At 43.2% G+C, this 24,915-nt stretch overlaps 1 long non-coding RNA gene across 1 annotated transcript; it reads right to left on the bottom strand.

Annotated features, from left to right (window-relative positions):
* Nucleotides 1-6,521: 6,521 nt before the first annotated feature.
* LOC142486202 (uncharacterized) lies at nt 6,522-11,927 on the bottom strand. The gene is made up of 3 exons (XR_012798862.1): nt 11,832-11,927; nt 10,278-10,389; nt 6,522-6,655 (listed from the first exon to the last, which is right to left on the bottom strand). It is a non-coding gene; the product is annotated as an uncharacterized LOC142486202 (long non-coding RNA).
* Nucleotides 11,928-24,915: the final 12,988 nt, after the last annotated feature.

The following is a 24,915-nucleotide window of genomic DNA, read 5'->3' on the forward strand; positions in this document are numbered from 1 at the left end:
ACTGAGAGATATACTCTACTGGCCTAGATGAAACCATATGATGCAAACAGGATTCATCCCACTCCAGATTCATATGATTGCACCACTTCAACCTTTAATAAAACACATAGAACTACAGCAGTGCGCTACTGCACATGTTCTTGTTATGAATGGTAGTAGATGTGGTCCTTGGGTCAATACTTCATACAGCAGCCACACTCTACTCATGATGTATTGAATCAACAAAAACCTGCATGGTACAGATCACAGGAAGGGTAGAGTAGAGGGGAATATGTCCAATGCGAAACCCTTAGCAGCTGGATTGTGTGGAGTCAACAAAACGACAAATACTAAATGAGAAATATACACATTGCTTATCTGTCTCTGTGTAGTCATTTTCCTCCTCTTCAACTGTCTTTCAAAATTTCTCTTCTGACAGAAAAGAAACACATGGCTTCAATATTCACTGTTCTTCCCTCCTGAAATAAAAGTTAAGCATTGCATGGTTATGATCATACATACAATGAACCTTGCGCCAAACCATGTGATCCAAAGTAAATCCACCTCCCTCCCATAGCTGTGTTCCTTCTAGAGCTTCTACCACACAAGTCATTAATGTTCGTGACACTGTACTGCAGTCACAGTCTGCACACAAAGTACTGAATCAATTACATCACACTGAAAAGGCAGTCTACATGATGCAATAGTTAACCATAATAACTCTGTCATGCAAATGACAGGAAAACCTATATGTATATCATTAGGGGAGAGGGGAAAAATAATTAAAAAATAAGTGCGACAAATAAAAACAGATTATAGGAAAGTAAATCCTTGCCCTGGGAACTTTACAATCTAATAGAAATGTTAGAAGACTTAAAGAGAGGCAGCAGTTGGGGGAAGAAGTGCAGTAGATGACAATGCTTGTCCTTAATGGTGGGTACAATTAGTAGAAAGCACATCTTGGGAACAATAGTTGTTAGCAGTGACTGTGGGTGTGGGTGTGGGACAGTAGCCACGAGTCAAAGTTTTTGAAATGCTTGATTTAAGTCGTGAATTTTAAGATTGGTCTTACATGTGGGTGGAAGAGGTTATGTTGGCATATACTGAGTGTGAGGAAGTTTCACATGTACGGTGCAGTGATGGAAAATGGTTTCAGGCAAGTGAGAGAACAGTAGAGGTGAAAGAAGTTTACAGGAGACAGTTATGGTTATAGTGCAAGAGACAAGCAAGGGCATAACGAGAGATCAAAGATGATATGCAAGAAGGAGCAGATTAATGGAGAGCCTTAACAAAAAGGTAAGGAGGAGAACTTTGTAGGTGATACAAAAACTTGATGGGATGCCAGGACAGGGATTTAAGGAGATGAGCAGAGACTGTTGTGGGAGAAAGTGAGATAATTCAAGCAGCAGAGTTTTGCATAGGAGAAAGTTGTGAAGCATGGAGGCCTGTTAGTAGTATGTTAAAATAACCTATAGGATAACAGTATACATTGGAGTTTTAGCAGTAGGTTGAGAGGGGAAAGGGAAGATCTTGGCAATATTACAGAGAAAGAGGCAACACATTTTACCCATAGCCGTGCATGTGAATGGAGATGGAATTGAAGAGCCAAATGTTACTCCTATGCAACATGTTTGATGACAAGATAGATGGTAGTACTGTTTACTGTGATGGAGAAAGGGGATAATATGAGCCCAGTGTTAGACATTAAGTTTAAGGCAGTGGAGTGCCATCCATGAGCATATAGCCAGGAGACAACCCAAGAGTAGGGACTGGATTGCAGGAGTGAGAACAGGGGTGGATAGATTTGTGTGTGTATCATCCGCATAGAGATTATATCTAAGGCCAAAAGCATTGATGAAGTCACCAAATGATAGTATGTAGAGAGAAAGAGAGATCTCAGAACAGAGCCCTGATGTATACCCACAGACAGATCAATAGAAGACGAAGACATGTTAGCAACAGAGATGGAGAATGTGTGACAGGAAAGTTATGATGAAAACCAGGATAGAACTTTGTTACTGATACCAAGAGAGAGTTTAGAATATGAAGGAGGAGAGTGATTGAGAGCATCAAACGCAGCCGATAGATCAAGTAGGATTAGTAGGGAAAAACCTTGGGAATTAGCTTTAAGCACAGTCTGTAGAACGTGCTGTACGAAAGGCAGGTTGTAAAGGATCCAGGAGGGCATGTGATTTAAGATTGTTGACACTAGCAATTAGAAGGCAAACAGCATGAGGGATACAGAGCGGTAGTTAGTAAGGCACATAGGGTGTAGTTTGTTTCTGACAAAAGGGTGACCGCTACAGGCTTAAAGTAAGAGGGCAAAAATCCAGAGAATAGGGAGAAATTGAAGATGTGGGTGAGAGTGGGGACTAAGAGATGCAGTAAGGTGTGAGGGGATACGATCTAGAGGGCATGTGGTAGAGGGAGAATAGAAGATGATTAGCTTCCAGCTCTGTAAGAGAAGAAAAGGAGTCAAGTGCAGAAGGAGATTTGGGTAGAAGGAGAGAAGGGGGAAGGGACAGAAGGAATCTCCTTTTGGGTGGCATCCACCTTGCCTCTGAAGTAGTCAAATGCTTGAGGAGAAGTGAAGGAAGGATGGCAAGTGGGAGGAGAAGGTCAGTGGAGGGAGTCAAATACAGAGAAAAAAAACAGCGTAAATTAAATTTGAGTGTTGATGAGTGTGGAAAAAAGTAGTGTATTTAGCCCTAGAGAGCAGCTTTATACAGGACAGGAGACATTTTTACTGTAGAAAAATCAAACAAAGTGTGAGATTTCCTCCGTAGGTATTAAGAACAGCGAGTGGAAGTGTGATGAGTGTGTTTGGGAATTTAGCCAAAGGTGTGGGTTAGAGGGATGAGTGTGTCAGAGCCTATAGGGGGCATATAGATAGGAGGATAGCATTGTACGAGTTAATAAGATTGTTAGTTTAAGCAGAAAGAAAGAGAGAGAAGAGAGAAGAGAGGTTAGAGTAGATGTCAGAGGAGAGTTTAATTAAGCAGAGGCAAATCAGTGGGACAGGTAAGATGCGGTGAGGGGAATGACTGATTGTGACTGATGAGAGCAGAAGAGGTTATGTACAACTAGAGCCTTGTTAGTAAGAGTGGACATTCCAGAGGGCACAGGAGAAGGGAAGAGAAAAGTAAGGAAAGGAATGTGGATTACATTAGATAGGTTAACACTCTTAGTAGGGAGGCCTGATGTGTATATGAGCCGGTCCAAGATTATAAGAGATATCCCCCAACATCAGCGAGCATAGAAGGAGACACAGAGATAGGTGTAGAGAGAGACAGAGATAGGGATATGTAGAGAGAGAAGGGCGTCAAGAGAATGAGACAGATAGGCGTAGAGAGAGGAGACATAGAGAGAGGGGGCTTTGAGAGGGGGGCGTAGAGAATGAGGGAAGGTGGAAGAGAATAGGATGTGCAGGAGTGCATTTCATTGAGCAGTGCAGAAATAGCTGCAATAGAGGTCTGTACAAATGGTGCTTTGTGTAGACACATGCAAAGGTAGGGGAAGGAAAGTGTATAGAACATGTGGATAAAAGCAGGAGTGTGGAAGTTAGAGAAATTAGAAAAGTTTTACAGAGGAGTGAGGAAACAGTAAACAGAAAGAACAAGAGAGAGGTTACATTGGGATGACGTGCTGTGGTAGAGAGAAATGCTAGGAGAGAGCCTCCAGATATTAGAGGACATGAATTGAGAGAGCAAATGTATAAATCAAAACCGGAGGGGGAGGTATAGCACGAAAGCTTGCACAGCAGTTGATGAAGATTATAGTCTTAAAGTTGCGTGTACCTGTCAGGGCACTCAAGAAGGTCAATGCTCACAAGTGCAGAGTTCATGAAGAAATGCTGAATCCAGTTCCCCTCCAATTTAATTTTAATATAACTTTTTCATTCTTCATTACTGCAAAAAGCAAACAAAACAAAACCACATTGCATTACTATTTTCAAAATGGATTGAATGACATATTCAACAGTAACTGTGTGATGCCAATATTGCCTTCTCACTCGTAGGCCAGTACGGTCAGGTACCCAGTACTGATAAAACAATAAGTGCCCGTACTAAGTACCAATATGAATTATAAGGAAATGTAAAATCTCCAGGTCTCTCTCCATCTCTGCAACAGATATATGGATAAGCCCATATTAAGGCATCACGTGACCGGAGCCGTCACTGACTGGGTATACGCAAAGATGCAGGGAGATGCAAAGAAAGGGAGGGAGACAGGGAGAAGATGGGAAACGGAGGGAGGCACTGATGGCAGGCCTCTCTCTTTCACTGGTGCATGCAAGGAGCTGGTCCCAACATCCACAAAGTGTGTGTGTATTATTGGTTGTGTTTTATGGCGGTAGGAGGATAGTGTGTATATTGTGTGTGTGTGTGGGAGTATTATATTGTGTGTAGGGTATTATAGTGTGTATATTATGTTGAGGTGCAGAGGAGAGTGTTAGATTGGGTATCTTGTGTTAGGGGGTATTGTGTATATTGTGTTTAAGACTATAATATTATTGGGGAGATTATTATTGAGGAGGTATTAAAGTGTGTATTGTGGGGAGTATTAGTGTATGTATTATTTGTGGGTGACAGATGCTGTGGGTAGGCCAAGAGTACGGGCCAGACTAAGGTGGAGACTTTCTGTACTCTGCATACAGGACTCTACATGCACTGCAGAGGTGAAATTCCCCCAACTCCAATTTGCTACACTCTCCAAGAAAAAATATTGTGATCAGAGGTGGAAGATGAGCAGGGTCACTGCCCAGGGAGTAGCCTGTCAGGGGGCATGGAAATCTCTTTTGGTGCGTATGTTGCCACGTGGCATTGATTGACCGGTCAATTAGCACTGCTTCCTATCACAGTGACATGATCCGGTGCTGTGATCGGTTGCAGCGCTGACCAAGGTGTGTTAGTGCAGCAATTTACAGGGAGGGAACAGAGGTTGTGGGTGACAGATGCTGGGGGTAGGCCAAGAGTACGGGCCAGAGCAAGGTGGAGATATTCTGTACTCTGCATGCCCATCCTGCATGCCCAGGACTCTGCATGCATGCCAGTGGCTGTGGGGTGTGTGTGTGTAGGTATGCCAAGTGTCAGTGTGCATAAGTAAGTGTGCTGTGTGTGTAAGTAAGTTTGCCTGTGTGGCAGGAGGTGTAGGGGGGTGGGGGGCGGGGGGCGGTTCAGCTGGAGGACTTTACCCAGCACAAAAGCACATAGATGCCTCTGATTATATCACCCCAAATGCTGATAATATCCTGCTGTAGATGCACTTTACAGAAGATGATACAGATGTCATCAGTGTTTGGTGGGTTCATTAAATCAATCCATCATATAATAGCCACACTGTGCATATGATGTACTGAATCAGTAACACCAATCACAGGAAGACATCTCCATGGTAGGGGTAGTGTTGAAGTTAACAAAATATGTCCAGCACTGTGGTGTGGAGCCCATACATAATAATTGTGCACATTACCAGAACAACATATTGTCAACTGCATGATCATTTTGCTGCTTGTAGTGTATACTCTTGTCCTGTGCAGTGTTGTAGTAGATCCGTCTCTTCGGTGTTCACTGCAATAAAAGTAAGACATTGCATTAATATTACAGAAGTTTGGGGGCTGAAATCCCACTATGCTAATGACAGTTTCCCTTTGCATAAGATTCTTGTGATTATATCTCAATGATGATCAATAACAACTACATCATAACACAGCTGCTCTATACAGAATATGTATTTGCCATCAATGGTCATGGAGGCAATATGTCACACAATGTACATATATAGCAAGGATTATTTCTTCCTCTGGTGTATTATGATGGGAGGGTGAGATTCTGCATTATCAGCATCAGTAAATCTGTAGGAAACTGAGTGATATTCTATTTTTTGATGCAATATTAGGGTAAAATAAAGCTTGCTGTATCTATAGCCATGCTCTACCCATGATGTGCTGAATCAATGACTGCAGAGCGATTTAGAGTGGTAAACATGACTTGAACTCATCTCTGAATAGAGGGTAGCACAGTAGTGCAGAGTAGAAGGTGAATGTATCTCAAATGGAAACCCTTAGCAGCTGTGTGGGGAGTAGACAGTACAGACTGACCAAGTAAATAGTAAAAAGTAGTAACTTCAACATTACTTGGTTTTGTTCTCCACTCCTGTTTTTCTGTTCTTTAAATCACTAATACTGATGCCATATGTAACCTGTACTGAGAGTTATATACTCTACTGGCCTAGATCAAATTAAATGATGCAAACAGGATCCCTCCCACTCAAGATTCATATGATTGCACCACCTCAACCTTTCATAGCAATAACATAGAACTGCAGCAGTGCGCTACTGCACATGTTCTTGTTATGAATGGTAGTAGATGTGGTCCTTGGGTCAGTACTTCATACTGTAGCCACACTCTATTCATGATGTATTGAATCAACAAAAATCTGCATGGTACAGATCACAGGAAGGGGTGGAGTAGAGGTGAATATGTCCAATGCGAAACCCTTAGCAGCCGGATTTTTTGGAGTCAATAAAACGACAAATACTAAATGAGAAATATACACATTGCTTATCTGTCTCTGTGTAGTCATTTTCCTCCTCTTCAACTGTCCTTCAATTTTCTATTTTGCAAGAAAATGAACACATGGCTTCAATATTCACTTCTGTTCTGCAGTCTTTCCTCTTGAAATAAAAAAGTTAAGCATTGCATTATTATTATTATAATTATTATTGACGATACATACAATGAACCTTGCTCCAAACCATGTGATACAAAGCAAATCCACCTCCCTCCCACAGCTGTGCTCCTTCTAGAGCTTCTACCACACAAGTTATTCATGTCAGTGAAACTGTACTGCAGTCCCGGTCTGCACACAATCTACTGAATCAATGACATCACACTGTGTCACACTATGTCATGCTAACGACAGGAAACAATCTTTGTATATATCTTTGTATATATAATAATAATAATAATAATAATAAAAAAAATAAGACAGGACAGACACTCCTACATTGCAATCAATAGAAAATAACTGGGACAGGCACTTCAATGATGCATACGGTCCCGGATAAACTGTAGCTACCTATACACGTGTGCCTTGTCTCTAGACTCTGCATATATCTCTATTTATATACCACCCATTGTGTACTCAGCGCTTTACAAGAGAGACCAAAAAGTACAGGAAATTATTATACAATAAGTTCAACAAACAAAAACAGACAATAGGAAAGTAAATCCCTGTCCTGGGTAGTTTACAATCTAAGAGAAATGTAAGGAGACTTACAGAGAGACAACAGGTGGGGGAACAAGTGCAGTAGATGACAATGCTTGTCCTTAATGGTGGGTACTTGTAGTATAAAGCACTTCTTGGGAACAATAGTTAGTGACTGAATGAGTGACAGTAGCAACGAGTAAAAGCTATTGAAATGCTTCATTTAAGTTGTGAATTTTAAGGTTGATCTTAAATGTGGGTGGAAGAGGGTATGTTGGCATATACTGAGTGTGTGTGAGTTTCACAGGTAAATTGATGGGAAAGGGTTTCAGGCAAGAGAGCGAGTGCGCAGTAGAGGTGTAAGAAGTATAATGGAGACAGTTATTAGTAGAGCTTAGGAGACGAGGAAGGGCATAACGAGACCAAAGATGATATGTAGGAAGGAGCAGATGAATAGAGAATAGTGTTGGACTGGGTCCTCAACTATAAAAAAATGGGTAACGGGTACCCGGCCAAAATGAAAGGTTCTACCCGGTCGGGTACACGGTTTGGCACTTACCTTCCGGGTGGCGGTGACATCTAGGATCAGCAGCAGTCCTGTGACGGTGGCAGCATCTGTGGTGTCTTCAGCCGGCGGGGGAGCTGCAGGCTCACAGACACAGCTTACCTGCTTCGGTGCTGTGGAAGTGATTCCTGCAGCTCCCCCCGCCAGGTGAAGACACCTCTGATGCTGCCAACATCAGAGGACTGCTGCTGCTGATCCTAGATGTCTTAGGAAAGGTAAGTATAAAAGATTATTTCCAGCTGCCCTGACATTACCCGACGCCGGGTATTACCCGGCCAAGTCCGCTTCTCAGTGGCCGGTTTCGAGTAATGTCCGGGTAGCTGGAAATGTGTCGGGTAACGCCGGGTACTCGGTACACCACTAATAGAGAACCTTAACAAAAAGGTAAGGAGGAGAACTTTGTAGGTGATCTGAAACTTGATGGGAAGCAAGGAGAGGGATTTAAGGAGGAGGAGGAGATGAGCAGATACTGTTGTGGGAGAAAGGGAAATTATTCAAGCAGCAGAGTTTTGGATAGATTGCAAATGAGAAAGTTGTGAAGCAGGGAGCCCTGTTAGCAGTATGTTAACCCATACGATAAGGGCATGCATTGGCGTTTTAGCAGTAGATTGACAGAGAAAAGGGCAAATCTTGGAAATATTACAGAGAAGAATCGACAAACTTTAGCCAGTGTCGTGAATGAAGATGGAAAGGGAAGAGTCAAATGTTACTCCTAGGCAATGTGCTTTCATGACAGGATGATGGTAGTACTGTTTACTGCGATGGAGAAAGGTGATATTAGGCCAGATTTAGGGGGAAATATGAGGAGCTCAGTTTTAGACATTAGGTTTAAGGCAGAAGAGTGTCATCCATGGAGGATATAGCCAGGAGGCCACCCGAAACTAGGAACTAAATTGCAGGAGTGACGGTAGGGTGGATAGGTGTGTGTATCATCTGCATAGAGATGATATCAAGGGCCAAAATAGTTGATAAGGTCAACTAGTGATAGTATGTAGTGAGAGAGGTCCCAGAACAGAGTCCTGAGGTATACCAACAGACAAAACAACAGGAGACAAAGACACGTTAGCAACAGAGATGGAGAATGTGTGATGGAGAAGTATGATGAAAACCAGGATATAAGTTTGCTGCGGATACGAAGAAAGAGTTTAGAATATGAATGAGAAGAGTGATTGACAGTATCAAAAGCAGAAGAGAGATCAAGCAGGATTAGTAAGTAAAATGGACCTTGGGAATTTTCTTTATGTACATAATTGGTTACATTGGGAAAGGCAGATTGTGAAGGGCCCAGAGGAGCATGTGATTTAAGAATGTTGATCAAACGGGAGATCACAAGACGTTCTAGCAATTAGGAGGCAAATGGTAGGACGGATACAGGGCGATAGTTAGAAATTCACACAAGGTCAAGGTTATTTTTGAGAATAGGGGTGACCACTGCATGCTTAAAAGGAAGAGTTGAAAGAGCCAAAGGATATGGAGGAATTGAAGATGTGGGTGAGAGTGAGAATATAGGATTGAGAGGGCATGTGGTAGAGGGAGAAGAGAAGATCAGGTTCCAGCTTTGTGACAGGAGAAAAGGAGTCAAGAGTGCAATGAGATCTAGATAGAAAAAGAGAGAGGGGGAAGGGAGAGAACGAATCTACTTGTGGATGGCATCCACCTTGCCTCAAGTGAGCAAAGGCTTGAGGAGAAATAAAGGATGGATGTTAAGTGGGAGGAGAAAGTCAGTGGTGGGACTCAAATACATAGAAGACAGTGTGAATGAAATTGGAGTGTTGATGAGTGAGGAAAAAGTAGTGTTTGACCTTAAAAAAAGGAGCAGAGTTTTACAGAACAGGACAAAGGTTTAGTGTAGAAAATCAGACTGTGAGATTTCCTCCATAGGTGTTAAGAGCAGCAGTGTGATGTGATGAAGTGTGATGAGAGCGTGCTTGTGAATTAAACCAATGCATGGGTTAGGCTGCGTCTATAGTAAGCACGCAACAGAAGGCAAAGTTAGCGCATGCCTGTCGCTCCAGCAATCCCCGCACTGAGGTCCGAGGCGACGGGGAAGCCCTGCATCGCTCGCACGCACTGTGGACGACCAAGCGTGTGCCCATGATAATCACGGCCTTAGAGGGATGAGTGTGTCAGAGCCTAGAAGGGGCATATAGATGATGGAGGAGGAGGGAGGAGGAGATGATAGCATTGTAAGAGTTAACAAGATAGTTAGTTTAAGCAGAAAGTGAGGAGAGGTTAGAGATAAGGGTAGATGTCAGAGGAGAGAGTTCAATTAAGCTGAGGTATCGAGTAGGACAGGGGTGAGGGGAATGAGAAGTGGTGGATGATGAGAGCAGAAGAGGTCATGTACAAATAGACCATGTTAGTCGTAGAGCAGACATTCCAGAGGGCACGTGAGAAGGGAAGAGTAAAGTGAGACAAGGAATGTGGATTACATTAGATGGGTTAATACGCTTAGCAGGGAGGTGGAGAGAGAGGCAAGAGGCAGAGGGTGGTGTAGGGGTAGAGGAAGAGATGTTGCATGTACCTTGTCAGAACATTAAAGAACGTCAATTCACACTGGTGCAGAGTTGATGATGAAATGCTGAATCCAGTTCACGTCCAATTCAATTTTAACAGAACTTTTTCATTCTTCATTACTGCAAAAAAAAAAGTAAAAAACAATGCATTACTATTTTCAAAATGGATTGAATTCCCCCACCAATGACTATGTGTTACCAATATATCCCTCTCAGTCCCACTGCAGCACATACTGTACCAGTGTGAAAGTAAGAAGGTACACAGTACCGGTAAAACAATACGTGCCGGTACTATGCACCATATGAATTATAAGGGGATGTAAATCTCCCAGTCTCTCTCCATATCCGCAACAGAGCGGGCTCCGGTCAGTGGCATGGATGCCCATATATGGGTATGCTCATATTTGGGCATCCCATGTCACTGACCGGAGCCGGCTCTGAGTATAGGGATATATGCGGAGACGCAGAGGTGCAAGGAAATGGGAGGAGGCACGGTGAGAAACAGGGAGAGACCACAGGAAGATAGAGGGCAACAACTTCCACAAGGTACTTGTATGGGTATAATTGTTTGTATTTTGTGCAGAGGGGGTAATTTCAGATAAAATACAATTCTCCACCCTCTACGAAACAAGTCCACTTTGTTCAGTAAGCCAGAAAGTCTTGGTCCCATGTGGACTGAATTTAATGCAAATAAGGTCCTTAATACACAAGTAAAGAATAAAGTTACTTATTCTCTACTGTAAGAAGTGCCACATTGCCCACTATTTGGGTCCTGTGCCCAGATTGTGACCATGCATGGCAGAGGTGAGATTCCCCCAACTCCAATTTGCTACACTCTCCAAGAGAGATAATTGTGATCAGAGGTGGAACTAGGGGAGGGTGTGAGCAGGGTCACTGCCCAGGGAGTAACCTGACTGGGGGCACGGAAATCTCATTTAGTGCATATGTTGCGGCACTGCATTGATTGACCGGTCAATCTGCACTGCTGCCTGTCACAGTGACATCCTGATCGGGCACTGTGATCAGCTATAGCACTGACCCAGGTGAGATAGTTCAGCACTTTACAAGGAGGGAACAGATGTTGTGGGTGACAGATGCTGGAGGTAGGCCAAGACTGTTGGCCAGAGTAACGTGGAGACTTACTGCACTCTGCATGCCCATCCTCTCCCTGACATCAGGGGAAGGAAGTGGCCCTGGGGTGTGTGTAGGTATGCCAGATGTCAGTGTATGCATAAGTAAGTATGCCTGTGTAGTGGGAGGTGTAGGGGCGTTAAGCTGGAGGACTTAAAACAGGCACAAAAGCACATAGATACCTCTGATTATACCGCACCAAATGCTGATAATATCATGCTGTAGCTGCACTTTACAGAAGATGATGCAGATGTCATCATTGGTTGGTGGGTTCATTAAATCAATCCATCATATCATAACCACACTGTGCATATGATGTACTGAATCAGTAACACCAGGAAGACATCTCCATGTTAGGAGTAGAGTTGAAGTTAACAGAATATGTCCAGCACTGTGGTGTGTAGCCCATAAATAATAATTGTGCACATTACCAGAACAACATACTGTCAACTGCAAGATCATTTTGCTGCTTGTAGCGTATGCTCATCCTGTACAGTGTTGTAGTAGATCCGTCTCTTCAGTGTTCACTGCAACAAAAGTAAGACATTGCATTAATATTACAGACGTTTGGGGGCTGAAATCTCACTTCGCTGCGGACAATTTCCCTTTGCATAAGATTCTTGTGATTATGTCAATGATGATCAATAACTGCATCATAACACAGCCGCTCTATACAGAAGATGTACTTGCTCTCATTGGTCATTGAGGTAATACGTCACACAATGTACAGATATAGCAAGGATTATTTCTCCCACTTGTGCATTATGGCATTATGATGGGAAATGTTGTGAGATTCTGCATTATCAGCATCACTGAATCTTTTGGAAATTAAGTGATATTCTATGTTTTAATGCAATATTATGGGTGATCAGCCGGTAAAATAATAATAGCTTGCTGTATCTGTAGCCATGCTCTACCCATGATGTGCTGAACCAATGACTGCAGAGAGATTCAGAGTGCTAAACATGACTGGAACGCATCTCTGAATAATGGGCAGCAAAGCAGTGCAGAATAGGAGGTGAAAGTATTTAAAATGGAAGATCCTTAGCAGCTGTGTGGAGAGTAGACAGTACAGACTGACCAAGTAAATGGTAAAAGGAGTAACTTCAACATTACTTGGCTTTGTTCTCCACATTGAAGCTTTCCTCCTCTTTAAATCACTAATACTGATGCCATGTGTAACCTGTACTGAGAGTTATATAATCTACTGGCCTAGATGAAACCATATGATGCAAACAAGATCCATCCCACTCCAGATTCATAGAATTGAACCACCTCAACCTTTCATAACAATCACATAGAACTGCAGCTGTGCGCTACTGCACATGTTCTTGTTATGAATGGTAGTAGATGTGGTCCTTGGGTCTTTACTTCATACTGTAGCCACCCTCTACTCATGATGTATTGAATCAACGAAAACTTGCATGGTTCAGATCACAGGAAGGGGTAGAGTAGAGATGAAAATATTCAATGTGAAACCCGTAGCAGCCGGATTGTGTGGAGTCAATAAAACGACAAATACTAAATGGTAAATGAGAAATATACACATTGCTTATCTGTCTCTGTGTAGTAATTTTCCTTCTCTTCAACTGTCCTTCAAATTTTCTCTTTTGCAAGAAAAGGAACACATGGCTTCAATATTCACTTCTGTTCTGCAGTCATCCCTCCTGAAATAAAAGTTAAGCATTGCATTGTTATTATGATAATACATACAATAAACCTTGCTCCAAACCATTTGATGCAAAGCAAATCCACCTCCCACCCACAGCTGTGCTCCTTCTAGAGCATGCATGTCAAACTCCAGTCCTCGAGGGTCCCAAACAGGCCAGGTTTTCAGTAGGGATATCCTGAAAACCTGGCCTGTTTGCTGCCCTCGAGGACTGGAGTTTGACATCCTTGTTCTTGAGCTTCTACCACGCAAGTCATCCATGTGAGTGACACTGTACTGCAGTCCTGGTCTGCACACAATCTACTGAATCAATGACATCACACTGTAAAGGCAATCTACAAGATGTATTAGTTGTCCACACTTCCGAAATGTTACTTTTATGTCCAAATCACTTATTCCCATGACCTGATATTTGTATTTGTTATTTATAGGATTGTCACAAAGAGTTGATGAGGTCACCAAATGATAGTATGTAGAGAGAAAGAGAGATCTCAGAACAGAGCCCTGATGTATACCCACAGACAGATCAATAGAAGACAAAGACATGTTAGCAACAGAGATGGAGAATGTGTGACAGGAAAGTTATGATGAAAACCAGGATAGAACTGTGTTACGGATACCAAGAGAGAGTTTAGAATATGAAGGAGGAGAGTGATTGAGAGCATCAAACGCAGCAGATAGATCAAGTAGGATTAGTAGGGAAAAGTGACCTTGGGAATTTGCTTTAAGCACAGTCTGTAGAACGAGCTGTACGAAAGGCAGGTTGTAAAGGATCCAGGAGGGAATGTGATTTAAGAATGTTGACATTCTAGCAATTAGGAGACAAACAGCAGGAGGGATACAGGGCGGTAGTTAGTAAGGCACATAGGGTGTAGGTTGTTTCTGAGAAAAGGGTGACCACTACAGGCTTAAAGTAAGAGGGTAAAGAGCCAGAGAATAGGGAGGAATTGAAGATGTGGGTGAGAGTGGGGACTAAGAGATGCAGTAAGGTGTGAGGGGATACGATCTAGAGGGCATGTGGTAGAGGGAGAAGAGAAGATGATTAGCTTCCAGCTCTGTAAGAGAAGAAAAGGAGTCAAATGCAGAAGGAGAATTAGGTAGAAGGAGAGAAGGGGGAAGGGACAGAAGGAATCTCCTTGTGGGTGGCATCCACCTTGCCTCTGAAGTAGTCAAATGCTTGAGGAGAAGTGAAGGAAGGATGGCAAGTGTGAGGAGAAGGTTAGTGGAGGGAGTCAAATACAGGGAAAAAAAGACAGCGTAAATTAAATTTGAGTGTTGATGAATGTGAAAAAAAAGTAGTGTGGTTTGGCCCCAGAGAGCAGCTTTATACAGGACTGGAGACATTTTTACTGTAGAAAAATCAAATATCAATTGTGTGATTTCCTTCATAGGCATTAAGAACAGCGAGTGGAAGTGTGATGAACATGTTTGGGAATTTAGCCAAGGGTGTGGGCTAGAGGGACAAGTGTGTCAGAGCCTAGAGGGGGCATATAGATAGGAGGATAGCATTGTAAGAGTTAATAAGATTGTTAGTTTAAGCGGAAAGAGAGAGAGAGGTTAGAGTAGATGTCAGAGGAGAGTTTAATTAAGCAGAGGAAAATCAGTGGGACAGGTAAGATGGGGTGAGGGGAATGACTGATTGTGAATGATGAGAGCAGAAGAGGTCATGTACAACTAGAGCCTTGTTAGTCAGAGAACGGACATTCCAGATGGCATAGGAGAAGGGAAGAGAAAAGTAAGGAAAGGAATGTGGATTACATTAGATAGGTTAACACTCTTAGCAGGGAGGCAGAGGCAGGGAGGCCCGATGTGTATATGAGCAGGTTCAAGATTATAAGAGATATCCCACACATCAGCAAACATAGAAGGAGACACAGAGATAGGTGTAGAGAGAGACAGGGATAGCTCTATGTAGAGAGAGAGGGACGTAGAGAGAATGAGACAGATAGGCGCAGAGAGAGGGGGCGCAGAGAGAGGAGGCGCCAAAAGAGGGGGCGCAGAGAGAGAGAGGGGGCGCAGAGAGAGGGGGCACAGAGAATAGGATATTAAAGAGTGCTTTTCATTGAGCAGTGCAGAAATAGCTGCAATAGAGGTCTGTACAAATGGTGCAGTGTGTAGACACATGCAAAGGTAGGGGAAGGAAAGAGGAGAACATGTGGATAAAAGCAGGAGTGTGGAAGTTAGAGAAATTAGAAAAGTTTAACAGAGGAGTGAGGAAACAGCAAGCAGAAAGAACAAGAGAGAGGTTACATTGGGATGACGTTCTGTGGTAAAGAGAAAATGCTAGGAGAGAGCTTTCAAATATTAGAGGACATGAATTGAGGGAGCAAATGTATAAATCAAAACCTGAGGGGGAGGTATAGCACGAAAGCTTGCACAGCAGATTATAGTCTTAATGTTGCGTGTACCTGTCAGGGTATTCAAGAAGTTAAATTCTCACAAGTGCAGAGTTCATGATGAAATGCTGAATCTAGTCCCCCTCCAATTTAATTTTAATATAACTTTTCCATTCTTCATTACTGCAAAAAGCAAACAAAACAAAACCACATTGCATTACTATTTTCAAAATGGATTGAATGGCATATTCAACAGTGACTGTGTGATGCCAATATTCCCCACTCACTCGTAGTGAAGCACATATTGTACTAGTGTTGAAAGTAGGCCGGTAGAGTCAGGTACGCAGTACTGATAAAACAATAAGTGCCCGTCGTAAGTACCAGCTCCGCAACAGTGCGGGCATCACATTAGTGACGTGGATGAACATATATGGATAAGCCCATATTAAGGCATCACGTGACCAGAGCCGTCACTGACTGGGTATACGTAAAGACGCAGGGAGATGCAAGGAAAGGGAGGGAGAGAGACAGGGAGAAGATGTGAAACGGAGGAAGGCACGGATGGAGGGAGTTCTTCCGAGCTTCTGCGGGCCTCTCTCTTTCACTGGTGCATGCCGGGAGCTGGTCCCAACATCCACAAAGTGTGTGTGTATTATTGGTTGTATTTTATGGGGGTAGGAGGGTAGTGTGTATATTGTGTGTGTGGGAGTATTATATTGTGTGTAGAGGTGCAGAGGAGAGTACTAGATTGTGTATCTTGTGTAAGGGTGTTGTGTATATTGTGTTTGGAGCTATAATATTATTGGGGAGATTAGTATTGAGGAGGTATTATAGTGTGTATTGTGGGGAGTATTAGTGTGTGTATTGTTTGTGGGTGACAGATGCTGGGGGTATGCAGCAATCCCTGCACTGAGGTCCGAGGCGGCTCTGCATCGCTCGCACACACTGTGGATGACCAAGCATGTGCCCATGATAATCATGGCCTTAGAGGGATGAGTGTGTCAGAGCCTAGAAGGGGCATATATATGATGGAGGAGGGAGGAGGAGGAGGGAGGAGGAGATGATAGCATTGTAAAAGTTAACAAGATAGTTAGTTTAAGCAGAAAGTGAGGAGAGGTTAGAGATAAGGGTAGATGTCAGAGGAGAGAGTTCAATTAAGCTGAGGTATCGAGTAGGACAGGGGTGAGGGGAATGAGAGGTGGTGGATGAGAGCAGAAGAGGTCATGTACAAATAGACCTTGTTAGTCAGAGAGCAGTCATTCCAGAGGGCACGTGAGAAGTGAAGAGTAAAGTGAGACATGGAATGTGGATTACATTAGATGGGTTAATACGCTTAGCAGGGAGGTGGAGAGAGAGAGGCAAGAGGCAGAGAGTGGTGCAGGGGTTGAGGAAGAGATGTTGCATGTACCTTATCAGAACATTAAAGAACATCAATTCACACTGGTGCAGAGTTGATGATGAATCCAGTTCACCTCCAATTCAATTTTAACAGAAATGTTTCATTCTTCATTACTGAAAAAAAAGAAAAGTAAAAAACATTTCATTACTATTTTCAAAATGGATTGAATTCCCCCAACAATGACTATGTGTTACCAATATATCCCTCTCAGTCCCACTGCAGCATATACTGTACCAGTGTGAAAGTAGGAAGGTACACAGTACCGGTAAAACAATACGTGCCGGTACTATGCACCATATGAATTATAAGGGGATGTAAATCTCCCAGTCTCTCTCCATATCCGCAACAGAGCGGGCTCCGGTCAGTGGCATGGATGCCCATATATGGGTATGCTCATATTTGGGCATCCCATGTCACTGACCGGAGCCGGCTCTGAGTATAGGGATATATGCGGAGACGCAGAGGTGCAAGGAAATGGGAGGAGGCACGGTGAGAAACAGGGAGAGACCACAGGAAGATAGAGGGCAACAACTTCCACAAGGTACTTGTATGGGTATAATTGTTTGTATTTTGTGCAGAGGGGGTAATTTCAGATAAAATACAATTCTCCACCCTCTACGAAACAATTCCACTTTGTTCAGTAAGCCAGAAAGTCTTGGTCCCATGTGGACTGAATTTAATGCAAATAAGGTCCTTAATACACAAGTAAAGAATAAAGTTACTTATTCTCTACTGTAAGAAGTGCCACATTGCCCACTATTTGGGTCCTGTGCCCAGATTGTGACCATGCATGGCAGAGGTGAGATTCCCCCAACTCCAATTTGCTACACTCTCCAAGAGAGATAATTGTGATCAGAGGTGGAACTAGGGGAGGGTGTGAGCAGGGTCACTGCCCAGGGAGTAACCTGACTGGGGGCACGGAAATCTCATTTAGTGCATATGTTGCGGCACTGCATTGATTGACCGGTCAATCTGCACTGCTGCCTGTCACAGTGACATCCTGATCGGGCACTGTGATCAGCTATAGCACTGACCCAGGTGAGATAGTTCAGCACTTTACAAGGAGGGAACAGATGTTGTGGGTGACAGATGCTGGAGGTAGGCCAAGACTGTTGGCCAGAGTAACGTGGAGACTTACTGCACTCTGCATGCCCATCCTCTCCCTGACATCAGGGGAAGGAAGTGGCCCTGGGGTGTGTGTAGGTATGCCAGATGTCAGTGTATGCATAAGTAAGTATGCCTGTGTAGTGGGAGGTGTAGGGGCGTTAAGCTGGAGGACTTAAAACAGGCACAAAAGCACATAGATACCTCTGATTATACCGCACCAAATGCTGATAATATCATGCTGTAGCTGCACTTTACAGAAGATGATGCAGATGTCATCATTGGTTGGTGGGTTCATTAAATCAATCCATCATATCATAACCACACTGTGCATATGATGTACTGAATCAGTAACACCAGGAAGACATCTCCATGTTAGGAGTAGAGTTGAAGTTAACAGAATATGTCCAGCACTGTGGTGTGTAGCCCATAAATAATAATTGTGCACATTACCAGAACAACATACTGTCAACTGCAAGATCATTTTGCTGCTTGTAGCGTATGCTCATCCTGTACAGTGTTGTAGTAGATCCGTCTCTTCAGTGTTCACTGCAACAAAAGTAAGACATTGCATTAATATTACAGACGTTTGGGGGCTGAAATCTCACTTCGCTGCGGACAATTTCCCTTTGCATAAGATTCTTGTGATTATGTCAATGATGATCAATAACTGCATCATAACACAGCCGCTCTATACAGAAGATGTACTTGCTCTCATTGGTCATTGAGGTAATACGTCACACAATGTACAGATATAGCAAGGATTATTTCTCCCACTTGTGCATTATGGCATTATGATGGGAAATGTTGTGAGATTCTGCATTATCAGCATCACTGAATCTTTTGGAAATTAAGTGATATTCTATGTTTTAATGCAATATTATGGGTGATCAGCCGGTAAAATAATAATAGCTTGCTGTATCTGTAGCCATGCTCTACCCATGATGTGCTGAACCAATGACTGCAGAGAGATTCAGAGTGCTAAACATGACTGGAACGCATCTCTGAATAATGGGCAGCAAAGCAGTGCAGAATAGGAGGTGAAAGTATTTAAAATGGAAGATCCTTAGCAGCTGTGTGGAGAGTAGACAGTACAGACTGACCAAGTAAATGGTAAAAGGAGTAACTTCAACATTACTTGGCTTTGTTCTCCACATTGAAGCTTTCCTCCTCTTTAAATCACTAATACTGATGCCATGTGTAACCTGTACTGAGAGTTATATAATCTACTGGCCTAGATGAAACCATATGATGCAAACAGGATCCATCCCACTCCAGATTCATAGAATTGAACCACCTCAACCTTTCATAACAATCACATAGAACTGCAGCTGTGCGCTACTGCACATGTTCTTGTTATGAATGGTAGTAGATGTGGTCCTTGGGTCTTTACTTCATACTGTAGCCACCCTCTACTCATGATGTATTGAATCAACGAAAACTTGCATGGTTCAGATCACAGGAAGGGGTAGAGTAGAGATGAAAATATTCAATGTGAAACCCGTAGCAGCCGGATTGTGTGGAGTCAATAAAACGACAAATACTAAATGGTAAATGAGAAATATACACATTGCTTATCTGTCTCTGTGTAGTAATTTTCCTTCTCTTCAACTGTCCTTCAAATTTTCTCTTTTGCAAGAAAAGGAACACATGGCTTCAATATTCACTTCTGTTCTGCAGTCATCCCTCCTGAAATAAAAGTTAAGCATTGCATTGTTATTATGATAATACATACAATAAACCTTGCTCCAAACCATTTGATGCAAAGCAAATCCACCTCCCACCCACAGCTGTGCTCCTTCTAGAGCATGCATGTCAAACTCCAGTCCTCGAGGGTCCCAAACAGGCCAGGTTTTCAGTAGGGATATCCTGAAAACCTGGCCTGTTTGCTGCCCTCGAGGACTGGAGTTTGACATCCTTGTTCTTGAGCTTCTACCACGCAAGTCATCCATGTGAGTGACACTGTACTGCAGTCCTGGTCTGCACACAATCTACTGAATCAATGACATCACACTGTAAAGGCAATCTACAAGATGTATTAGTTGTCCACACTTCCGAAATGTTACTTTTATGTCCAAATCACTTATTCCCATGACCTGATATTTGTATTTGTTATTTATAGGATTGTCACAAAGAGTTGATGAGGTCACCAAATGATAGTATGTAGAGAGAAAGAGAGATCTCAGAACAGAGCCCTGATGTATACCCACAGACAGATCAATAGAAGACGAAGACATGTTAGCAACAGAGATGGAGAATGTGTGACAGGAAAGTTATGATGAAAACCAGGATAGAACTGTGTTACGGATACCAAGAGAGTTTAGAATATGAAGGAGGAGAGTGATTGAGAGCATCAAAACGCAGCAGATAGATCAAGTAGGATTAGTAGGGAAAAGTGACCTTGGGAATTTGCTTTAAGCACAGTCTGTAGAACGAGCTGTACGAAAGGCAGGTTGTAAAGGATCCAGGAGGGAATGTGATTTAAGAATGTTGACATTCTAGCAATTAGGAGACAAACAGCAGGAGGGATACAGGGCGGTAGTTAGTAAGGCACATAGGGTGTAGGTTGTTTCTGAGAAAAGGGTGACCACTACAGGCTTAAAGTAAGAGGGTAAAGAGCCAGAGAATAGGGAGGAATTGAAGATGTGGGTGAGAGTGGGGACTAAGAGATGCAGTAAGGTGTGAGGGGATACGATCTAGAGGGCATGTGGTAGAGGGAGAAGAGAAGATGATTAGCTTCCAGCTCTGCAAGAGAAGAAAAGGAGTCAAATGCAGAAGGAGAATTAGGTAGAAGGAGAGAAGGGGGAAGGGACAGAAGGAATCTCCTTGTGGGTGGCATCCACCTTGCCTCTGAAGTAGTCAAATGCTTGAGGAGAAGTGAAGGAAGGATGGCAAGTGTGAGGAGAAGGTTAGTGGAGGGAGTCAAATACAGGGAAAAAAAGACAGCGTAAATTAAATTTGAGTGTTGATGAATGTGAAAAAAAAGTAGTGTGGTTTGGCCACAGAGAGCAGCTTTATACAGGACTGGAGACATTTTTACTGTAGAAAAATCAAATATCAATTGTGTGATTTCCTTCATAGGCATTAAGAACAGCGAGTGGAAGTGTGATGAACATGTTTGGGAATTTAGCCAAGGGTGTGGGCTAGAGGGACAAGTGTGTCAGAGCCTAGAGGGGGCATATAGATAGGAGGATAGCATTGTAAGAGTTAATAAGATTGTTAGTTTAAGCGGAAAGAGAGAGAGAGCAGAGAGGTTAGAGTAGATGTCAGAGGAGAGTTTAATTAAGCAGAGGCAAATCAGTGGGACAGGTAAGATGGGGTGAGGGGAATGACTGATTGTGAATGATGAGAGCAGAAGAGGTCATGTACAACTAGAGCCTTGTTAGTCAGAGAACGGACATTCCAGATGGCATAGGAGAAGGGAAGAGAAAAGTAAGGAAAGGAATGTGGATTACATTAGATAGGTTAACACTCTTAGCAGGGAGGCAGAGGCAGGGAGGCCCGATGTGTATATGAGCAGGTTCAAGATTATAAGAGATATCCCACACATCAGCAAACATAGAAGGAGACACAGAGATAGGTGTAGAGAGAGACAGAGATAGCTCTATGTAGAGAGAGAGGGACGTAGAGAGAATGAGACAGATAGGCGCAGAGAGAGGGGGCGCAGAGAGAGGAGGCGCCAAAAGAGGGGGCACAGAGAATAGGATATTAAAGAGTGCTTTTCATTGAGCAGTGCAGAAATAGCTGCAATAGAGGTCTGTACAAATGGTGCAGTGTGTAGACACATGCAAAGGTAGGGGAAGGAAAGAGGAGAACATGTGGATAAAAGCAGGAGTGTGGAAGTTAGAGAAATTAGAAAAGTTTAACAGAGGAGTGAGGAAACAGCAAGCAGAAAGAACAAGAGAGAGGTTACATTGGGATGACGTTCTGTGGTAAAGAGAAAATGCTAGGAGAGAGCTTTCAAATATTAGAGGACATGAATTGAGGCAGCAAATGTATAAATCAAAACCTGAGGGGGAGGTATAGCACGAAAGCTTGCACAGCAGATTATAGTCTTAATGTTGCGTGTACCTGTCAGGGTATTCAAGAAGTTAAATTCTCACAAGTGCAGAGTTCATGATGAAATGCTGAATCTAGTCCCCCTCCAATTTAATATAACTTTTCCATTCTTCATTACTGCAAAAAGCAAACAAAACAAAACCACATTGCATTACTATTTTCAAAATGGATTGAATGGCATATTCAACAGTGACTGTGTGATGCCAATATTCCCCACTCACTCGTAGTGAAGCACATATTGTACTAGTGTTGAAAGTAGGCCGGTAGAGTCAGGTACGCAGTACTGATAAAACAATAAGTGCCCGTCGTAAGTACCAGCTCCGCAACAGTGCGGGCATCACATTAGTGACGTGGATGAACATATATGGATAAGCCCATATTAAGGCATCACGTGAGCAGAGCCGTCACTGACTGGGTATACGTAAAGACGCAGGGAGATGCAAGGAAAGGGAGGGAGAGAGACAGGGAGAAGATGTGAAACGGAGGAAGGCACGGATGGAGGGAGTTCTTCCGAGCTTCTGCGGGCCTCTCTCTTTCACTGGTGCATGCCGGGAGCTGGTCCCAACATCCACAAAGTGTGTGTGTATTATTGGTTGTATTTTATGGGGGTAGGAGGGTAGTGTGTATATTGTGTGTGTGGGAGTATTATATTGTGTGTAGAGGTGCAGAGGAGAGTACTAGATTGTGTATCTTGTGTAAGGGTGTTGTGTATATTGTGTTTGGAGCTATAATATTATTGGGGAGATTAGTATTGAGGAGGTATTATAGTGTGTATTGTGGGGAGTATTAGTGTGTGTATTGTTTGTGGGTGACAGATGCTGGGGGTATGCAGCAATCCCTGCACTGAGGTCCGAGGCGGCTCTGCATCGCTCGCACGCACTGTGGACGACCAAGCATGTGCCCATGATAATCATGGCCTTAGAGGGATGAGTGTGTCAGAGCCTAGAAGGGGTATATATATAATGGAGGAGGGAGGAGGAAGGAGGAGGAGGGAGGAGGAGATGATAGCATTGTAAAAGTTAACAAGATAGTTAGTTTAAGCAGAAAGTGAGGAGAGGTTAGAGATAAGGGTAGATGTCAGAGGAGAGAGTTCAATTAAGCTGAGGTATCGAGTAGGACAGGGGTGAGGGGAATGAGAGGTGGTGGATGAGAGCAGAAGAGGTCATGTACAAATAGACCTTGTTAGTCAGAGAGCAGTCATTCCAGAGGGCACGTGAGAAGTGAAGAGTAAAGTGAGACATGGAATGTGGATTACATTAGATGGGTTAATACGCTTAGCAGGGAGGTGGAGAGAGAGAGGCAAGAGGCAGAGAGTGGTGCAGGGGTTGAGGAAGAGATGTTGCATGTACCTTATCAGAACATTAAAGAACATCAATTCACACTGGTGCAGAGTTGATGATGAATCCAGTTCACCTCCAATTCAATTTTAACAGAAATGTTTCATTCTTCATTACTGAAAAAAAAGAAAAGTAAAAAACATTTCATTACTATTTTCAAAATGGATTGAATTCCCCCAACAATGACTATGTGTTACCAATATATCCCTCTCAGTCCCACTGCAGCATATACTGTACCAGTGTGAAAGTAGGAAGGTACACAGTACCGGTAAAACAATACGTGCCGGTACTATGCACCATATGAATTATAAGGGGATGTAAATCTCCCAGTCTCTCTCCATATCCGCAACAGAGCGGGCTCCGGTCAGTGGCATGGATGCCCATATATGGGTATGCTCATATTTGGGCATCCCATGTCACTGACCGGAGCCGGCTCTGAGTATAGGGATATATGCGGAGACGCAGAGGTGCAAGGAAATGGGAGGAGGCACGGTGAGAAACAGGGAGAGACCACAGGAAGATAGAGGGCAACAACTTCCACAAGGTACTTGTATGGGTATAATTGTTTGTATTTTGTGCAGAGGGGGTAATTTCAGATAAAATACAATTCTCCACCCTCTACGAAACAATTCCACTTTGTTCAGTAAGCCAGAAAGTCTTGGTCCCATGTGGACTGAATTTAATGCAAATAAGGTCCTTAATACACAAGTAAAGAATAAAGTTACTTGTTCTCTACTGTAAGAAGTGCCACATTGCCCACTATTTGGGTCCTGTGCCCAGATTGTGACCATGCATGGCAGAGGTGAGATTCCCCCAACTCCAATTTGCTACACTCTCCAAGAGAGATAATTGTGATCAGAGGTGGAACTAGGGGAGGGTGTGAGCAGGGTCACTGCCCAGGGAGTAACCTGACTGGGGGCACGGAAATCTCATTTAGTGCATATGTTGCGGCACTGCATTGATTGACCGGTCAATCTGCACTGCTGCCTGTCACAGTGACATCCTGATCGGGCACTGTGATCAGCTATAGCACTGACCCAGGTGAGATAGTTCAGCACTTTACAAGGAGGGAACAGATGTTGTGGGTGACAGATGCTGGAGGTAGGCCAAGACTGTTGGCCAGAGTAACGTGGAGACTTACTGCACTCTGCATGCCCATCCTCTCCCTGACATCAGGGGAAGGAAGTGGCCCTGGGGTGTGTGTAGGTATGCCAGATGTCAGTGTATGCATAAGTAAGTATGCCTGTGTAGTGGGAGGTGTAGGGGCGTTAAGCTGGAGGACTTAAAACAGGCACAAAAGCACATAGATACCTCTGATTATACCGCACCAAATGCTGATAATATCATGCTGTAGCTGCACTTTACAGAAGATGATGCAGATGTCATCATTGGTTGGTGGGTTCATTAAATCAATCCATCATATCATAACCACACTGTGCATATGATGTACTGAATCAGTAACACCAGGAAGACATCTCCATGTTAGGAGTAGAGTTGAAGTTAACAGAATATGTCCAGCACTGTGGTGTGTAGCCCATAAATAATAATTGTGCACATTACCAGAACAACATACTGTCAACTGCAAGATCATTTTGCTGCTTGTAGCGTATG

The sequence above is a fragment of the Ascaphus truei genome, unplaced genomic scaffold (assembly GCF_040206685.1).
Source record: "Ascaphus truei isolate aAscTru1 unplaced genomic scaffold, aAscTru1.hap1 HAP1_SCAFFOLD_778, whole genome shotgun sequence".
In the NCBI taxonomy this organism is placed as follows: Eukaryota; Metazoa; Chordata; class Amphibia; order Anura; family Ascaphidae; genus Ascaphus; species Ascaphus truei.